General features: G+C 38.1%; 1 protein-coding gene across 6 annotated transcripts in view; it reads left to right on the plus strand.

The window, feature by feature from the left end:
- Positions 1–1,085: 1,085 nt before the first annotated feature.
- Positions 1,086–19,727, plus strand: part of Mipol1 (mirror-image polydactyly 1) — a 321,451-nt gene continuing 302,809 nt past the window's right edge. For all 6 annotated transcript variants that reach the window (XM_055608715.1, XM_055608720.1, XM_055608719.1 and 3 more), the window contains exon 1: positions 1,086–1,156. The gene's annotated coding sequence lies outside the window, so the exon portion shown is untranslated. The remainder of the gene's footprint in view (positions 1,157–19,727) is intronic.

A 19,727-nucleotide genomic window follows, 5' to 3' on the forward strand; every position in this document is an offset into this window, starting at 1 on the left:
TCAATCCTTTTCCATACTTCACATCCTTTTGGTGCCTGCCACTGTAGGGAACAAGCAAAAGAAACTTACTCTAAGCACTAACACTCAGTTTTCATACTCCATGTAACCATAGGAGAAACTATGTTCAAGGTCCAGGCCCTGGGGAGCTGGGGACTTCAGCTTCCGTTATTTGGAAACAATTGTCTGAGTCCAGACATCTCAGGGGCAGCTTGTGAAGGAGACAATTGTTTTAAGTCCAGCCACTTCAAGGACAACTTCTCCATCTTGCCGGCAGGGTCACACTAGGTTCATGTTCCCAAGGACGGGAAACCAACCCCTATCCTGATTGTCAATTCTATCCTGGTTGACAATACTACTATCCCAGCATCCAGTTCTTTGTATGTAGTATGCACTCTGTACAAGCTCAGAGAATACTAAGTTACGTAAGTGACTTTAAAAGTTCAATACTAAATCTCCAGAGTGTTAGTGGCCCGTAATCCCAGCAATGAGGCTCAGGATGGGAGGCTTTTGTTTTACATGAGATTGGGCAGCATAGGGACACCACTTCTCCCTCTAAAAGGAGAAAAAAAAAAAAAAAAAGGTCAGCTGTATCACTTCTAGTAAAATTTTAGATTATTCATATACTCCGCAATAAAAAATATCCCTCGCGTTCAGGTTTTTCTTTTGAATTCTGAGATTACACATTTTGAGAAGGCACATACTCTAGAGTATAGTCGTTCTAGTTCTGAAACCTTTGGCCAAATCTAGGTCTCAGGCTGGCTCACTTCCCAGCACCCTTCCTCCGGTCCGCGCACGCCCTTAGCCCCAGAAGGAAACCCACTGAAGATCCTCCGCGGGAGGCTGAGCCCACGGACCACACTTTTGTACTCCACTAACACCGACCTGGCCCACAATCTGGCCCAGCTCCTCTGCGCCCCAGGGAGGTCCTTAGGCTCGCCGGAAGCCCCGCCCCCAGCGGCCAGCGGGCTCGCGCATGCCCGGTGCGCGCAGCCTTGTCCCAGCGGGCCCCGGCGCGCGTGCGGCGCGCCTCCTCTCGTCCGCCCCGCCCCCTCTGGTCACTCAGGGGCGCGCGCAGCGAGTGCGCAGCGATTGGCTGGCTCCGGGGCCCGCACCTCAGGCCGGAGAAACTGAGCTGAAGGATCCCGCGGCTCCTCAGGTAACGGCGAGCACCGGGAGGGGTGGGGGAAGGGAGAGAACCTCAGGGTGGGCTGCAGCCCGCTCGGGACTTCCGGCCGCCGCCCGGGACATGCAGGAACGCTGCGCCGAACTGGCCGCGAGAGTGCGGGTCACTCTCGGCCCACACCGCCGGGTCTTCAGGTGACACTCTGCTTCTTCTCCGCCAGGTTTCGGCATCCCTAGGCTTTCCGAAGTGAAGAGGCTGAACATTGATTCAGAGGTGTAGGTTTTTTTCCCTCTAAGACTTGACGAGTTAGGGTTTCGGTCCCGCTAGACCGCGGATCCACTCTATGCCCTTGCGGGACGCTTCAGCGATTTCTAGTTTTCACCCTTGAAAGGGCAAGCAAAAAGTCTAGTGTTGCTTGACACGCGCAGAGCCTTCTATTGCAAACTCTGGGTTCACAATATCCAAGAGCCGGCTTTTCTAACTGGAGGACGACACCACCCAATGGTGTTGGTGAAATACTTCAAGCTGGATAAACTACAAGATAGCAGAATACAAGAGGGTGATAAAAAACAACATCAAACAACAACAACGAAACACTTGTTTCTAGAGCAGGCCTTTGGAAGGGCTTTTTGAAGTTTTTTCTTTTTCTTTTCTTTCTTTTTTTTTTTTTTTTTTTAGTTTATTTACTTTACATTCCACTCTCCTCCCATTCCAACCCTTCCCTTCCTTTACCCTTCCCCTCTCCCTTCCCCCCAGAAAAGGGGAGCTCACACTATCAAGCCTCACCAGCACATCACCTCAAATCAGGAATGAGCATATCCTCATCCCCTGGAACCAGGCAAGGAAGCCCAACCAGGGGGAATTGACCCGAAAGAGTCCATGTTAGAAGCCCCCCCCCCCCCCCCATCCACTTGCCAGGCAACCCACATGAAGACTAAACCACCCATCAGCCACATATGTGCAGGGGATCTAGGTTCAAACCATGCATGCTCCTTAGTTGATGTCTCAGTCTCTGCAAGCCCCCATGGGACTGGGTTAGTTTTCTCTGTTCGTCTTTTTTTGAGGTTTCTGTCCCCTCCACGTCCTTCCATCCTTTCCCCAACACTTCCACAGGACCTATGGAGTTCTGTCCCATGCTTGGCTTCAAGTCTCAGCAACTGTCCAGATCTACTGCTGGCTCCTGTCTGAAAGCATAGCAGAGCATCATTAATAGTGTCAGGACCTGGCTCTCTACCATGGGGTGGGTCTCAGGTTGGGACAGTTATTAGTTGGACATTCAGTCTTCGTTTCTTCTTAATCCCTGCACTTCTTGAAGGCAAGGTAACTTTTGGATCAAAGGATTTGTCTGTTTGTTTGTTGTTCCCCTCCTTCCAAGAGTCCTGCCTGGCTAGGAGGTGGACACTTGAGTCTTCATGTCTCTTCTCTCCTCTGTTAGGAGTCTCAGCTAGAGTCACACCAATATCCTCCTAGGAGCCTACCTTGTTGAAGGCCTCAGCTTCAGGCCTCAGGGATAAAGAGATGTCCCCCCTCAGTTTCCCTTCTAGTTCTCAGCCCTCTCACCTCCCACTCCTGCTCTCTCCACATCTGATCCCCATCCTCATTTCCCTCCCCATTCCATCTCCTGCCCAGTTCTCTCTCTTCATGCACTTCTGTCTGTTCTACCCCTTCTGAGTGACATTCCAGCACCTTCCCTTGAGCCCTCCCTGTTGGTTTCTTTGGGTCTGTGGATTGTAGTATGGTTGTTTTTTGAGCATTTTTATGTGGGTTATATCCCAGTGGTGGTAGACAGCTAAAGAAGGACAGCTTTAACCTCTATCACAGGTTACTCACTTTGCAAAGTGTCTTCTGATCTGGGATATACCCCATGTAAAATAAGTTATATCATCATTATATAGGCTACCATCCTATTGGTTATTGGTTTTTGTAAATCAACTGGCCACAAACTAGAGTGACCTAAGAAGAAGACAGTTCAAAGGAGGAGTTGCCGCCATCATATTGTGATTGTGTTTTTTTTTCTTTTATTAAAAAAGATTGATTGATGTGGGAGAGCCCAGATCACTGTGTGTTATAACAGCCCTGGGCAAGTGACCCTCAGTTGTATAAGAAAGCAAACCAAGCAAGCCATTGGGAGGAAGCCATTAAGCAAGGTTGCTTCTGGGTCTCTGCTTCAGTTCTCCTTCGGGGCTCCATCCTTGAGCTCGTTTGGTAGCTTCCCTGGGTGATGGAAACTACACAGCCCCGTGGTTGCTTTTGGTGATGGTATTTGTCAAGGCAACAGAAACCAAACTAGGTCATGTCCTATGTAGTACTATACCAATAAAATTAATTGAGGCTAACTTAACTTTGTAAAACGAGATAATATGAATTATTTCATTACATAAAAGTAATGATGGCAAAACAAATACGGATAGGAGATGTATACATTTTTTTTTCTTCGAAGACAGTATATAAAATACAACTGTGGTAAATTTAAAAGTTTAATAAACATACAGAAACATGCTTAAGTCATGTGTACAACTTATTTCACTTTCATGAAGTGTATATACTCCTTTATCTAGTATCAAGAAAAAGAAAGAACATAAAAGGATGGAGAGATACATCAGCAGTTAAGAGCACAGAACTGTGTTTGATTCCAGGCACCTACATGGTGTGTACAACCATTTTTAACTCTATTATCAGGAAATGTGCCACCCACTTCAGCAGTCTTAGCATGCTTGTATGCTCTGTGTATGCTTGTGGTGTCAAGGCATACATGCAGGCAAGATGCTCATACATAAAAGAAAATATTACATTATTTTATTTTTTAATAATATTTGCATCCCAGAAAACCCCACTTGTGCCCCCTCTCCAATAGTAACCACTGAATTTGAGTTACAAAGACTCCAAGGTCCTGGAGCCATTACCACCTCATGGCCTGCTGGTTAGTTATTTTGGCTGAGTACATGGGCTGGATTTGGGCTGTGGACTGTAGTTTGCCAACCCCTGCTATATTAAAAAATGCCTGCTCATTTTTGGAGGGGGTTGGGTGGGGAGTCAGTAACTGAGACGGGTTGTGTTAGAGAAGTAAAGATCCCTGACAATATTAAGTAGAATGTGTAATAGTGTTTGGGGTTTGGATTTCAAATCTCCTAGACTTGCTTCCTTTGCTTTTTGCTGGTTTTACCTCAGTAATAATTAAAGTCATATCTGGGACTTTTCCCTAATTGTTCTTATTGTTCCTAGCCTACCTTTAAAATTGGAGAACAAAAAGGAAGTTAAAAAAAAAAAAAAGAAAAGAAAAGTGGTACATGCTTTTTTTTTTGATAGTGTGTAGATGTAGAACCTGTAAACTTAAGGTTGGTGCCTAGACAATCCTGAACACTGAGTAAAAGTATATAAAGTAAAATGTACTCTTGTAGTACTCTTTGAGACAGTGCTCTTGGAGCATGAAATGTCCTGAGTGAATTTCTATCTACTGGATTGAATATATGTATGCTATTAAAATTCATAAGCAATGGTTTGGGCTCTAATGCTTAACTACGATTCACCTACCCTAGTAGACAGCTGCTCTTTTGAAATTCTTTAACAATCTGCCCAGTCTATCTTCTCTTATTCTGGACACCCTGCTGTTTACTCAGCAGTACCGAAACTTTGCCCGAGTATTATCTCAGTTAACGTTTGCAGTTGTCACATTCTGTTTTTTAGGTGGATTATTAGAAGTGAATTTAATACATATTTAGAAGTATTCTGAGGAGAGGTCTGGGGATCTCTTATCAATGTGTTACTGATTTATATGAGTTTTTCAAACTTCTTTGACTATGCAAACACAGATTTAAGATAGACCACACCTTCTGATACAATAAGGGTTTATATAAGCATTTGAAAAATAAATCCTAATGTGATAATCCGCTAGGCAGCAACAAATAGCAATAAATAACAAATGTACAACTTAATAAAATCAGAAAAAATTGTGAAAGAATAGCTTTTGTGAGAGTTCAAAAACAGGTACGTTTTAGTGTCTCTCACTCTTGCACTCTTGCACTCTTGGTCTTTTTTTTTTTTTTTTTTTGAGACAGGGTCTCCTTTCCTTTAGCCTGACCTCAAACTAGCTAAGCAGCTGATGTCCTTACACTTGCTTCTCCTTGTTTCTGACTCTGGAGAGTTGTGTGCTGGGATCACAAGTGTGCACTACCATGCCTACAGTCTTTTCTTGTTGTCGTTATTATCATTTTTTATTTTAAAGAAACAAGGTCTCCCTGTTTTGCTCTGACTGGCTTTGAACAAGCCATCATCCTGCTTTTGCTTACCAAGCAGCTGTGACTACAGGAATTGGCCACTGTATTCAACCTAGCTTGTTTGGGAATCATTAGTTTTTATGTCCTGAAATATTAAATTTAACCATTACTATAGACCCCATTTTTGTTTTGGGATATGGCTTTTTGTTTTTGTTTTTAAGTGTAGTCTGGCAGCATAAATAACTTCAGAATGGTAGCTGATTTGGTATTTCTCTATAATGGTTGACTAATAGGACAAATTTGCCATAGAACTGTTTCTGGCCATTGGTAAGAGTGTCTCTGGTTCTGATATTGTTAAAATTAAAAGTGTTGTTTTTTTAGAGTTTATTCTGTTTTGAATATATACGGGTAGGTAGTATATTATGAATATAAATTTTTGTATTATATTTGTATACGTACATTGAGATTGCTTTCATTAAGCTTGGATTTATAAGCTTTGGAAAGAAACTATAGCAGAGTTCATTTTGCTGTAGTCTATAGAATTTTCTTTTATTGTTTCTTCTTGACACATGCCAACGTCTCTTCTTTGTTGCTGTTTTTGTTGTTGTTTTAAGACATTCTCTTACTAGTTAATGCTGGCTGTCATGGAAGTTGCTTAGCAGACCAAGCTGGCCTTGAACTCAAAGAGAATCACTCTCTCTGCTTTTCAAGGATACATCATTCCACAGGGCTTCTTTGTATTTAATCTTGAGGATTTTGCTACTGTGGAACAAATTATGAAAAATAGAAAAAAATGATAATAACTTTAAAAAAACTTTATTGTGAAAAATGCATGTATAGAGAAATATAAAACATATATGGACTTTTTTTCTGAACATATGAATACACATTAAAAGTTATTACTACTTTCTGTACAACTGTTTACAAAACATATCTTTACATGTGATATGGATTCATCAGTGGATGGATTGTTTTATTAATGTTATTGCTCAAATAATTTTTATTAATGATTTGTATATGTGGAAATCTCTGGCTTTAGTAGTGATTATTGCTGGCAGTTTGTTATATGTTAAAGCTTATTTTGTAATAATGGAGCATGTTTCTCTCTGGATACACACACACTTGCATACATACATATATTTATATATGTACATGTGTATTTTTGTAAGGTCATGCTATTCAAAGTATACTGCTTTTTGGTTAATCTATTTTTATATAATTCAAACATTCTCTTTTATTAGTGACTCAGTTCATGTTTAGTGATGCTTTCTGTTTTAAAGCCTTGCCTAATTAAAAAAAAAATATCTTTTTCTTTTGAAATAGTTTGTCTTGTTGTGGGATGGTGAGAAACTGATAAGTATTCAATAGAAATGATATCTGAACTTTGTATTTTTTAATCTTTAAATTTTTAATTTTTGGGTAGATAGACATGGTAAGATACTGTCATTCATGATGCTGGGTAGTGACAGCAAGCTGCAATTCCTAGGTGGTATCTAGAAAACCAATAACTGGTGGTCTTTGGTACATTGTATTCCACTTTGATATTTGATGGCTTAGTTGTACTCTCTCTCTATTTTTTTTTTTTTTTGGTGTATTTATTAGGATGTAGCTCATCAGAAGTCAAAGAGCATCTTTCTAGACTTCTGTATTCCCTGCATTATCTTTTAATGTTAATACAATATACAGTGATTATAATGTACAGATATAATTTGCTTCCCTAAATAACTCATATAAACTGTGAAGACATTGACTAAACCGTATTGTAACCAATGAATAATACTATTTATTAAATTGCAGACCATATCTAGATACAACTAGTTTCTATATTTGTGATTTTCTTTTTCTCTTTTAGTCTTTTTGTATTCTAGGAACGAATCTTGTTGATAGCATGCTACATTTTGTTGTTGTGTTTCTTTTTATTTTTGTTTGTTTTTGAGACAGGGTTTCTCTGTGTAGACCTGACTCTCTTGGAACTGCCTATGTAGACTAGATTGGCCTTGAACCTACGGTGACCTGCCTGCCTTTGCCTCCCGAGTGCTGGGAATAAAGGCATATGCTACCATGCCAGACAGTTATCCTGTTTTTTGAGTATTTTCCAATCTGTTCCTTTTTTCTATTTTGATGTAGTTATGTCAGCCATTTTTTGGTTTCCTTGTGTATAACTGAATGTATTTTAAGTAAGCATTTTAAAATTATTTCATGTGTGTGGATGTTTTGTGTGTGTCTATATGTAGCTTATGCAAGTCTGGTGCCTACAGAGGCCAGAGAAGGGCATCAGATCCACTAGAACTGGTTAAGACTATTGTGAAATAGAATTGTTCCCAATTTTTTGAGCAAGTGTCAGATTGACTTCCAAAGTGGTTGTTCAAGTTTGCACAAATAGATGGACCTAGAAAAGATCATCCTGAGTGCAGTAACCCAAATCCAGAAAGACATACATGGTATATACTCACTTATAAGTGAATATTAGCCTTATAATACAGAATAACCATACTACAATCCACAGACCTAAAGAAGGTAAGTAACAAGGAGGACCTGGTGGGGGGAGGGAGGAGTGCTTAAGTCTCATTCTGAAGGGCAAATAGAATAGACACTAGAAGTGGTGGAAGAGAGGGAACAGGACTGCAGCTGGAGCCTATAATAGATATTCTCTGAAAGACTGTACCCAGCAGGGTATAGAAGTAGATGCAGAGACTCATAGCCAAACTTTGGGCAGAACGTAGGGAATCTTATGGAAGAGTCAGAGGATAGAAGACCTAGAGGGAATAGGAGCTTCATAAGATCATCAGAGCCAACAAATCTAGGCTCAAGGGTCTCTGCAGAAAGTGATGTACCAACGAAAGACCATGCATGGAGAGTACCTTGGCACCTTGCTCAGATATAGCCAATAGACAGCTCAGTCTCCATGTGGGTTTCCCTAGTAGGGGGAGCAGGGACAGTTTCTGACGTGGACTTTGTTGCCTGCTCCTAGATCACTTCCCCCTGGTGGGTTGGCTTTGACAAGCCACAGAGGAAGAGGATCCAGTCAGGCCTAATGAAACTTGATAGGCTAGGGTCAGTTGATAAGGGAGAAGGGCTCTCCCTTTTTGAGGACCAGAGGATGAAGATAGAAAGAATAGAGAGGGAGGGTAGGACCAGGAGGAGAAGAGGGAGGGACCTGTAATTGGGATACAAAGTGAATAAATGAAAAAAATTAAATTAAAAAAAAGACTGTTATGAAACCACCATATGAATACTGGGAATTGTACTGGTCCCCAGAAAGAGCAGCCCTCACTCTTGAGTGTTGAGCCATCTCTCCAGCCCCACAACTGGATATTTTAAAATCAGTGGATCAGCTTCATCCTCCTAAGTAAACAGTTTGTCTGTTTTTCATCACACCATTTATATATTTTGCTTTTTATATTTAGTTATTTTGGAAGTTATGTATGCTTTAGCATTCTTTTTCTGCTTACTGTAAAGACTGTAACATCCTTATGTATCCCTTACATGGGCGCTGGTACATGCTTGTACTCTAATTTTTTAGTATTTTAAACAGCAACACAGTTTATATTCTTGTACATATGCATTTTATCTTTTGTGAGAGGTTAGATTTCTACAAGTAGAATTGTGGACTCAAAAAGTTTGCACATTTAAAACTAGTCCATGTTTGGGGGCATGCTTTTTTTTAATGGAATAGTTTTAATAAAGCGTAAATATTTAAACTTTTTAGGCAAATTCCTTTCACATAAACAAGCTTCATTGAAAACTAGTTGTACTGTATTCTGTCTCCTTTTCCTGAGCTCATAGTAAAATAAGAGAAATAGTACTGGTGCATACTTGGGAAAGTTGCTAACACCAAGGATGAAAAAGAAAGTCCTCAGTGTTTTCAGAGAAAGCAAACTGGGCTAGCAAACAAAACAAGAGGAATGAATATGCTAGCATCAGTCTTCCTGCTAGCACTATCAGCTGTTGTAATACAACGTTGCAGTCATTTGAAAGTTTTGGAGGACAAGACTTTTCAGACCCCAAACCTATAGCAAAAAGTCGGGAATCAGTGACTAGTGGAGGACAGATGCAGAATAAAGTCATATCTAGATAGAGAAAGCTTCTGAAAATTCTGGGAGTTCCATTCTATTAAAATAAAGCAATAAAAACCATCTGAAATGTCAGAAAGCATAATGTAGCCCAGGAAAAGACCAAGGTGGTGTTCTAGGAAGGACAACTGTATAGCAGGCCTCAGAACAAGAAGTTTAGATCAGACATTCTCCCAAGAAAGATATCCAGAGAATTAAGGTTATTTAAGAGATTTTATAATCCATCGGCCCAAATTTTTGTTGTTGGACTTTTTACATGATGAATTTTATTTTTTTCAATAGATGCACTCTTCTGGGTTTCTGTCTTATTACTGAGCTGGTACTGATTGCTTAGTTTTAAAGAAGAGTTTGTTTTTTGTCTATATGATATAAAACATAAAATATGACAGTTCCCCCACCTTTATGTTTAATTATACCTGATATTAACATAAGAAAGTATGAAGTGGAAAACTTAAGAAATAACTCATGTATTAAAATAACCTTTAAAAATAATTTAAAGGTTATTTATATACCTTTAATCCCAGCACTCTGAAGGCAAGAAGCAGGTGGGTCTCTATGAGTTCAAGGCCAGCTGGTCTACAGAGCAAGTCTTAGGATAGCCAGGACTACAGGGAGAAATCTTGTCTCATAAAAACAAGAAAAAATTAAAAAATATTATAATAGCATTAAATGATTTTTTCCCTTTTTTCTCCTTCCAAACCTTCCTATACCCTCAAGATAGCTCTCTTTCAAACAGTTTATGACCTGTTTTTCTTTCATGACCTCTCTCTCTCTCACACACTCATACATACACACATACGCCTGTAGTCATGGCTCAGAGGTTAAGAGCACTGACTGTAGGTCCCGAGTTCAATTCACAGCAAGCACATGGTGGCTCTCTCTCACACACACACACACACACATACACACACAAACAGAGAGACACACACACTCTTAAATAAATAAATACAGCCTGCTCAGTATGTATAATGTAGCTTGCATGTTTTCATTTGGTACTGGATTACCTATGGGTGTGCTCTTCCCTTGGAAATACTATTTCTCTCACTCTCAACATTCTTTAGTTGCCTGTCAAGTTCTTTGTCTAGTGTGAGGCCTCTTGACTTCCCTTTCACCCATCCATGTTAGCCAGTCTATTGCTGTCATCCTTGTCCAGGTTATGTTTAGGCAGCCGTGTTGGATAGGTGATGCTACTGACATTTCTAGGAGACACACTCTCACAGCAAACTTCCTGTTCCTCAGGCTCTTTCCCACTTCCCTAGCGATCCTTGAGCTTTAGGGGCAGGAGTTGTTTTGTAGATATATCTGTTGAGACTTGGCTCAATAACTCTGCATTTTGATTAGGTGTGGTTTTCTGTACTAGTCTGTGTTGCAAAGAGAAGTTTCCTTGATAAAGTTGAGAACTGGTTTATCTGAGGGTATAAGGACAAATGTTTAGAATGTGTTGAGGGATTATTCTGGTTTAATAAATTGGAAGTTGTAGAAGAGCCTTTATTATAGTATACAATTTTGATTAATTTGTATTATTACTAGTTCTGTTAATATCTCATGTGCCCCCCCCCTTTTTTTTTAAGACAGGGTTACTCTGTGTAGCTTTGGCTGTCCTGGACTCACATTGTAGACCAGGCTGGCCTCAAACTCACAGAGATATCCCTGCCTCTGCCTCCCTGAGTTCTGGGATCACAGGTGTTTGACCTGCCCAGATGTACCTACATTTTTTAAGTGCTCTGGATTCAATTTGCTTAGGTTCATCACCTCTAATTATGTATAGTGAACCACAAAATATATGTTGTTCAGTACTGTGTGTGGTTTCAGGCATCCACTGTGGCCTTGGTAAGGAGGGACCTGTATCCCTCTTTGTTGTTGGAGGCTCAAGTATTGAGAGTCTTTCTTTTTGAGTATATGAACTTAATGCTGTAGATTGCTCTTGTTGCTCTACTATGCACGTCTCACAAATTTTAACACATCATTTTACCATCTTTGTTTATTTAAAAATATTTTAAAATTTAACTTTTAACTTCTTTTTTGAATCATGGATTTGTTAAAGGATTTTTCTAGATCTTTCTGCTACTGATTTCTAGTTTGTTTTAGTTGCAAATTAATAATTAATACCTGTTTTTATGATTTTAGTTTTGACAAATGTATTTAGGCCTGTTTGGTTGACCAGAATAAAATGTGGTGCATGCACTTGAAAAGAGTCTATAAAGCTTGTTTTTGTTTTTGTTTTGTCACTGTTACAAAAATACCTGAGGTGGTAAAAAACAAAAAACAAAAACAAAAACAAAGAAAGATTTATTTTGACTCATGACTTCAGTCATGGTTCTGGCTCCATTGCTGGAGGGAGATAGAACCTCATGGTGGAATTGCAGTGGCAGAGCACACTGCTAATGTGATGGCAGCAGAGAAGCACAGACACTGAGAGGAAAAAACTCTGGGGACAGGCTAAACCCTTCAAAGTCCAGACCTGAGTGACCTACTTTCTCCATCCAGGTCCTTCCTCTAAGAGTCCTCATGGTTCATTCCCCTTTTAGAGCCCATTATATGGCATCCAAGCCCTTAGTACATTTGCCTTCAGGGGACCAAACCATTACAATATTCTAAAAAGCCAACTGGACAGTAAAGTTGCTAACAGTTTTTACTCAGAAGGCCTTGCAATAGTAAAAAAAAAAAAAAAAAGAAAGAAAGAAAAGGAGAAAGAAAGAAAGAAAGAAAGAAAGAAAGAAAGAAAGAAAGAAAGAAAGAAAGAAAGAAAGAAAGAATCCGGCTGTATTTCAAATAGAGCAAGGACAAGGGGAGTTAGAGGTAAGGAGCAGGGTCAGAGTCACGGAATGAAAATACCATCAGTATACAGGGAATTCAGTTTGAACCCTGTGACCAGATTCATTAAAGCAAGCCAGTGGTCACTAGATTTTTAAGATGAAAAAGCCTCCAAACTGTGTAAGCAAGATTCTTGTTAAAACTAAACTGCAGAGACAAACAGAGCTGAAGGCTGAAGCTTGAGTGGAGGGTTCTAAAATAAAGTTTGGTCTTTATCATTCAGACTATTAGCTTTTCTATAACAACTCATACTCTCCTTTTTTAAATAAGAGATATGGTAAAGTTTCCAACTGTAGTTATGTTCTTGTTTGTCCTCTGAGTTATTAATTAAAAATAGGTATGATTCTATTCATTGATTTGTGTCTGCATGTGTGTTCTGTGTCAGGTGTTCTGCTTTATAGCTCTCTATCTATTCTTCTGTAGCAGGATCTTTCTCTGATCCTGGGCCTCCTGTTTGCTCAGCTAGGTGAAGGTCAGCAAAACCAAACCAAACCACCAAACCAAACCAAACCAAACCAAACACAAACCAAACCAAGCTAGGCCAAGCCAAGCCAAACCAAGCCAAGCCAAACCAAACCAAACCAAACCAGAAAACGGTCCTCTTGCCTCCATCAGGCTTGGGTTATTAGTTTGCACCACTTTATGTGGATGCTGAGATCCACACTCTGATCCTCAGACTATCTCAGTAAGTGCTCTTAACTGCTGAGCTGCCCTTTCAGCCTCTTTTCATCAGTGTTCACCAGAAGTACTGGATGTTTATATGTTATAGCCTTATGTATTTAGGATTGTTTCTGTCTGGTTAGTGGATTTAATGCTTTAGTATACTTTTTTAATTTGAGTAATATTTTTCATTTTACATTGTATGATTTATGTATTATTTTGATTAGTGTTTGCATTCCTTTTTTTTTTTACTCTGTTGCATCATTTTGAGTAGTATACAATAATAAGCTTATGATTTGTGGACTTTGTTTATCTCTGTGTTTTGTTATTGCTTATGTGTTATCAGGTGTGTCCCCAAACTCAACAAGCTGATAGTGAAGCACAGCATCTAGGTACTCATCACATAATTGCAAACAGTTTTGCATTATTGTTTTACTTCCTTAGATAGAATTTGGATTGTAATTTCTTATAGATATTATGTACATCAGAGTATTAAAATGGTGTTTTCATTGTCTCAATTATGCATATAATCTAAATTTAAATTTCTTTTTAATTTTTTAGACAGATTTTAAAGCAGCATGTCTTGAAAGTAATTAGTATTTGAATACTTTTATTGTCTTCAAAATTTAATGTAAATTGAAGCCACTTCCTTAATATATGTCAAACAGCTTATTGCTAGCATGGGAGCTGCACATATCATGTGTTATAGCTTACAGCATTCCAAAGCAGAACATTTTATTCACTGGCATGAGCTGGCACAGTGGGCAGGATTACTGTAATTCATTTGGGTAAATGAATAGAAGCTTTGGAGTTAATGTACAAAAATATTGTCAGTTTTTACAACTCTTTATTGATAAAAAAAAATCTGGGTTTAGAATTTCAGCATCTTAATTTCCATTGTCCTTATTCCATTTTGATTATTAATTTGATCTTCTTTTCAGTTAAAGTCCATGTATTATCTTTAAAGGACTGTTTTGTTTGCTACCCATGTAGAATTATAATCTCATTTAAAACCATTCCATCATGTTAATTACTAATTATTTGGTTTTGCAAGCTCATGGTCTACATGTAAATATATCTTAAACTGTGGAGAAATTATTTTCCTCACTGAAGTTTTAAATAGATTTTTCTCCTCAAATGTACTTGTAATTTGAAATAGTATTTTAGGAAAATCAAGAAGTTGTATCATGTGCCTATTAGTGACTAAAGTACAGGCTACTCTTTAACATATATCACATTTACTATTAGTGGTATTTTTGAAACTTGCCAAAAGATGTTTATATTAGTGTTTAGAATAGAAAACCAGGCTATAGCCATCCAGTCCACTATTAAACAAACACTAGAGTGAATGCTTGGGAAGTGATTCAATACTCTGACAAAAATAAGTATCTGTAGAAACTATGTGTTTGAGTGTGTGTGTATGTGAGTATATGTAAAATAAAAATGTAAAGGGACTGTGAAATTTTAAAATCATTATTTTGGCAGTGAATGTAAGAGGTGATTCCCTTTTTTCTGTTTCCATTTTAGTATATCGTAGACTATTTTTCTAGATGAGACAGTGAGGTGGAAAGTGCCTACAGTTTATATTTGTGTTAGTTTTTCTTTCATCAGTGATTTCTACAAAGTTACAAATTCAGCATTATTTGATTTTAGTCATCTGGCTTTTGATCATCTTACTTTTAAAACCATTCTATCTATTTTAAAGAATGTTATTTTTTATCCCTTTAAAATTCTCTAAATTACTTTCTGAAGATTATTAATGTAAGTAGCTCTGTAAAGTATGTTCTGTTGTTAAGTTTGCAAAAAAATGCTAGTATTTTTTGTTTTTTTGAGATTTCTTTTTTATTGTATGCATCTTTCTTTAATTTTATTTATTTATTTGTTTGTTTATTGCAATTTATTCACTTTGTATCCCTGCTGTAGCCTCCTCCATCTTCTCCCAGTCCTACCCACCATCCCTCTTCTACCCCTATGCCTCTTCCCTAGTCCACCGTTAGGGGAGATCCTCCTCCCCTTCTATCTGATCCTAGCCTATCATATCTCATCAGGGCAGGCTGCATCGTCTTCCTCTGTGGCTTGGTAAGGCTGCCCCCCCCACACCCCAAAGGGATGGTGATCAAACAGCCAGCCATAATAGCTTCCCTTCCCAGCTTCTCCTTGGAACCCCTGTTGTTACTGTTTTGCTATTGAATTTGAGTTCCATTTCAAGTTTCTGCACAGTGTTGAAGGAACTTGTATCTAAGTATATTGGGAGTTCTTATATAAAGTCCATAGCTTTCAGACCTTATTTACCTGTCTTCTGAGAGCTTAGTATGGAGGGTTCTCCTGGTTCACAGATACCGCTTTGTTTCTAAGCCTCCCTCTGCTTGTGCTTGAGTGGATGCAGTATTCACACAGCTATTAAAATCCCTGGGAGTGTCTTTTGGTCTTTTCCTAATTTTCATAGAAGGCACTCTGTTTGTATATCTGGCCCTTTTGTCTTAATCAGCTTAAATTTATTCAGTTTAATTTGCCTGCCTGTCCAGCCTTTTGACAATGAAACATGTCATTGCTATCAACGAAGTTCATATTCAAGAACAGAACAGAATAGTTAAAAGAAAAGCAACAAAACAAAAAATTTCAAAGCAATTCATATTATTTCAAGTTTCACAATAACCTCTTGAACTCATTGATAGTTATCCCTGGCCACATGTGGCCCATGAGTGTAGGTTCAGTATACCTGGAAGTGCTATTCTTTTGGAAGTTAGGTACACTAAATGTTCTTCATTGTCTGAAAGTCTTGTGATTATAGATGCTGGCTGCTTCTGTTTGTTGTAGATCTTTGCTTATAACAGAAGAAGTTGCTAATACTTCTTGTCTTGGAAATTTTACTGATTCGTGAATTCTACAATTTATTTTTGATTCCCTAAAATAGGAAAAGAAAATGACTTGATAAATGTAACAGGCTTTAAAAAAAATGACAAAACCAATATATAAATACTCATTTTATGATTACATAGGAATTATTTTAAAATATGTTTTAGTAAGTGAATTAGTAAAAGTAATTTTGTTCAGTTAACACAGAACTTTCTGGGTTATTTAAAATTTGTTATGTAAAACAGGCTGAAAGTGTCTTTGAGTATACCTGGTAGTATGATCTAGAAAACTTACAAGGCATATGTCTTAGTTTTCTTTTATTGTGACAGTTATTAACAAGTATACAGCACACACACACACATATATATATACATATATATGCATATATACTTATTTTATTGTGATAGCTATAACAACTATACTTACATATATACGTAAGTATATATGTGTACATAGAAATGCGTATATGTATGTCTCTAGTATTCTACCACATAGTTGTTCAGTGGCTAGTATTGATATTAATATACTTATACATTCATAAATATTAGTATTTCAAGATTACTATAGAAATAACTTTATTTCATATAATAGACAAATGAATTGTAATGAATTTGAAACAACATAAAGATATTACAGTTAAATTCTGTTTTAAATTCTTACATGAATGTGAAAATTAAGCTATTACAGAAAAAATGTTACTATTACTACTGTTAATTTTAGTCTTTATGCTGGCAATTCATTTTAGTCTGCTTCTATTGAACTATATGCATATAGTGTTGTATCATGATTAAAAAATTATTGAGCCAGGTGCAGTGGCGCATGCCTATAATTCCAGTACTTGGGAGACAGATGCAAGCAGATCTCTGTGAGTTTGAGATCAGCCTGGTCTACAGAACAAATCCAGGACAGCCAACACTACACAGAGAAACCCTGTCTTGAAAACAAAGAAACAAACAAACAAAAAATTACTAAGTTTTCATGAGCCCTGCGCAAGTTCAAGCCAGATTGAATCCTGGTATGGAGAGAAGAGACATAAAGTCCTACCACCAACAGAAGTACTACTGGTGGTTGATGGTGCTACTGGCTGCTGAGAGAGGGAAAGTCAGCTTCGTAAGTATGTTGCCCTAGGTACGCTGAACAAGTGGAAAGCCACGTGTTCAAGAATATGTGGGCAATACAAGTTAGACTTGATGAATGAAAAAAAAAAAAAAGAGACACACTAAGTTGGGTGGGTATGGAAGGAGGAGTTTGTACAAAGTTCTCAAAGAACTAATTAATTAAAAGAAAAAATTGAATTTGTCATGAATTTTAGTTTCATTAATGATTAATATTTTTGCAGTATTTTTAAGTGTTTGTAACAGGATGATATTCTGTGATCTTAATTATATATTGAATATGGAAAAATAGACAAATGTAGAGAGGTGAATGGGTCGTTAGCAGAAGCAGGCTAGAAGTATAGAAGCAGATATGGATCAAAGGATGCAAAAGTTCATTTGGGAATAAGATTAAGAGATCTGTCTTGAAACCTAGTGTCTGTAGTCCATAGTTTCTTTTCTTGAAAGTTGCTGAGTGTAGATTAAAAAGGGAAGTTATGTGTTTATTAGTTCTAATTAGTTTGGCAGTACCATTATGTTTTAGAAAACATACTCACACATATACAGTGTCCATCTTTAAATCTACTATAATTTTGAAAACATCTCACCCCAGTTAAAATGTTTCTAAGAAAATGAACAAAACCAAACACATGCTAGGATGGTGTGTTATATTGTTAATAAGAGTATGTGTTCTAGCTGTTACTATGGAAATCAGTATGGAGGCTCTTAAAAAATAGAATTGCCACATTATTCACTGAAATCTAAGTCAACATACCACAGAGACACTTGCACACTGACGTTTATTCAAGACTCTGTGGCACTATGGAATCAGCCTGTGTCCATCCACAAATTAATGTATGAAGAGAATGTGGTGTATTTGCACATTGGAGTTTTATGCAGCCAAATCATTTGAAAGAGAGTGGATGGAACTGGAGTGATACAAGCCAGACATAAACATATAGTTCACATTTTCTTTTATATATGAAACTTATGTATAAATACATGCAAAGATATAGATGTATGATATTGTGTGTCATTCTTGTGGAAATGTAAACATATATAAACTGACCATAAATCAAGCCAGTGAATTTTATTGGGGTTACCGGTAGGAATATGGGTGAGGAGTTATATACAGGATCTGCATAGTTTACCTCCTGGGGATTGGGGCAGAGAGTGAGGAGAAGCCACAGAAAAATGTCTATGAGAGAGTTGGGGATGAGATGGGAGAATTGGCTTTGGAGGAGTTGAGAAAGACATGAAGATCTGGGGTTGGCCTATCTGTTTCCCTGACCAAAATGGCCTGTGGGTTCCTAGAGGGTTTCTGCTGGAGTTGGGAGGTGGGATAAAGTGAGGAGTGGGTGAAGGGAGGTTAGGAGAGGAAGATCTGTGGGATCCACTGGTGATGGAGGTGTGGTGGGGAAGGAGGATGCCTCAGCAGATGGTCTGGTGTAGAGCTTGGGTTTAGACTGGGGCTTTGAATTTGGAGATGAGGGAGAGGTGAAGATCTGCAGTTAGCTTACCTCTTTCCCTGGCCAGAGTCTTCACTATATATTTAAAACCAAATACCTGACTTATCAATATTTCAGGTCCAACTAGAGACCATGCACGGAGAGGACATAGACCCTCTGTTCAAAGGAAGCCAACTTGCTGCTCATTTTCCAAGTGGGTTTCCTAGTAAGAGGTACAGGAGTTGTCTCTGACATGAACTCAGTGGCTGACTCTTTCATCAGCTCCCCTTGGGGCGTGCAGCCTTACCAGGCACAGAGGAAGATGATGTGGCCAGCCTTGGAGGAGGTCCTCCCCTATCAGGGGACTAGGGAGAGGGTATAGGAGGGAAAGAGGGATTGGGAGGAGATAAGGGAGGCTGCAGTGGGGATACAAAGTGAATAAATTGTAATAAATAAATACATAAATAAAATTAAATAAAAATATTTCAGGGGAAAATGAAGCATCATCACTATATTACAATTGGGCTGTTAATCTTGTCATTTCATTCACATTAACTGGTCCATTTACATTATGCTGCCAAGGAATCTGTACAGTTTAGAGAAAGGCCTTTTGAGAAGTTTTACAAGTTCTTTCTAAGTATTTAAAAGTCTTACTCACTGTTAACATTTTCATTATTCACAATATTTTTCTTAAAATTAGTGGTAACTGATTTATTTTGGTTTTATCTTGGAATCATTTTTTGTTGTTTGACTGGTATAATATTCAACTTGACAGAATGTAGAATTTCCTGTAGGCCTCCAGGCAGTCCTGTAGGAATTTCCTAAGAGAGGACTCCATGGTATACACCAATAACAAAACAACTGACAACGTGCTGGTGAAGATGTGGGGGGGGAAGAGGAACCCTCATTTCTGTTGGTACGACTGTAAATTGGTATAGCTACTATGGAAATCAGTGTGGGAAATTCTCAAAAAGCTAAAAATAAATCTAGCCTCTGAGTCAGCTTTACCAGTCCTTTGTGTATGCTTACAGGACCCAATATCCTACTCTAGAAATACTTGCTCAGTCATGTTTATTGCCACTATACTTGCTATAGCTAGAAATGGAATCAACCTAAAAACTTTCCAACTGAAGAATAGATAATTAAAAAGTACATTTGTACTATATATTTAAATATAAATATATAAATACATATATATATATTTAAATATATATTTGCACATTTGCTAACATGGAAGGTGGAAGTGTTATGGAGCCCTACCCATAGTCAAAGAGCTACTAAGGAATGCTGAGAGCAAGAGTAATAGCCTTTCTCAGGAATGAACCCAGTAATTGATTATCTAACGTTAAGTGGTCAGTCCTGGAATTATATACATACAGGTAACACTAAAGCTCTGAAATACATACATACATACATACATACATACATACATACATACATACATA

The sequence above is a fragment of the Psammomys obesus genome, unplaced genomic scaffold (genome assembly GCF_907164565.1).
Source record: "Psammomys obesus unplaced genomic scaffold, mPsaObe1.curated_primary_1811, whole genome shotgun sequence".
Taxonomy (NCBI): Eukaryota; Metazoa; Chordata; class Mammalia; order Rodentia; family Muridae; genus Psammomys; species Psammomys obesus.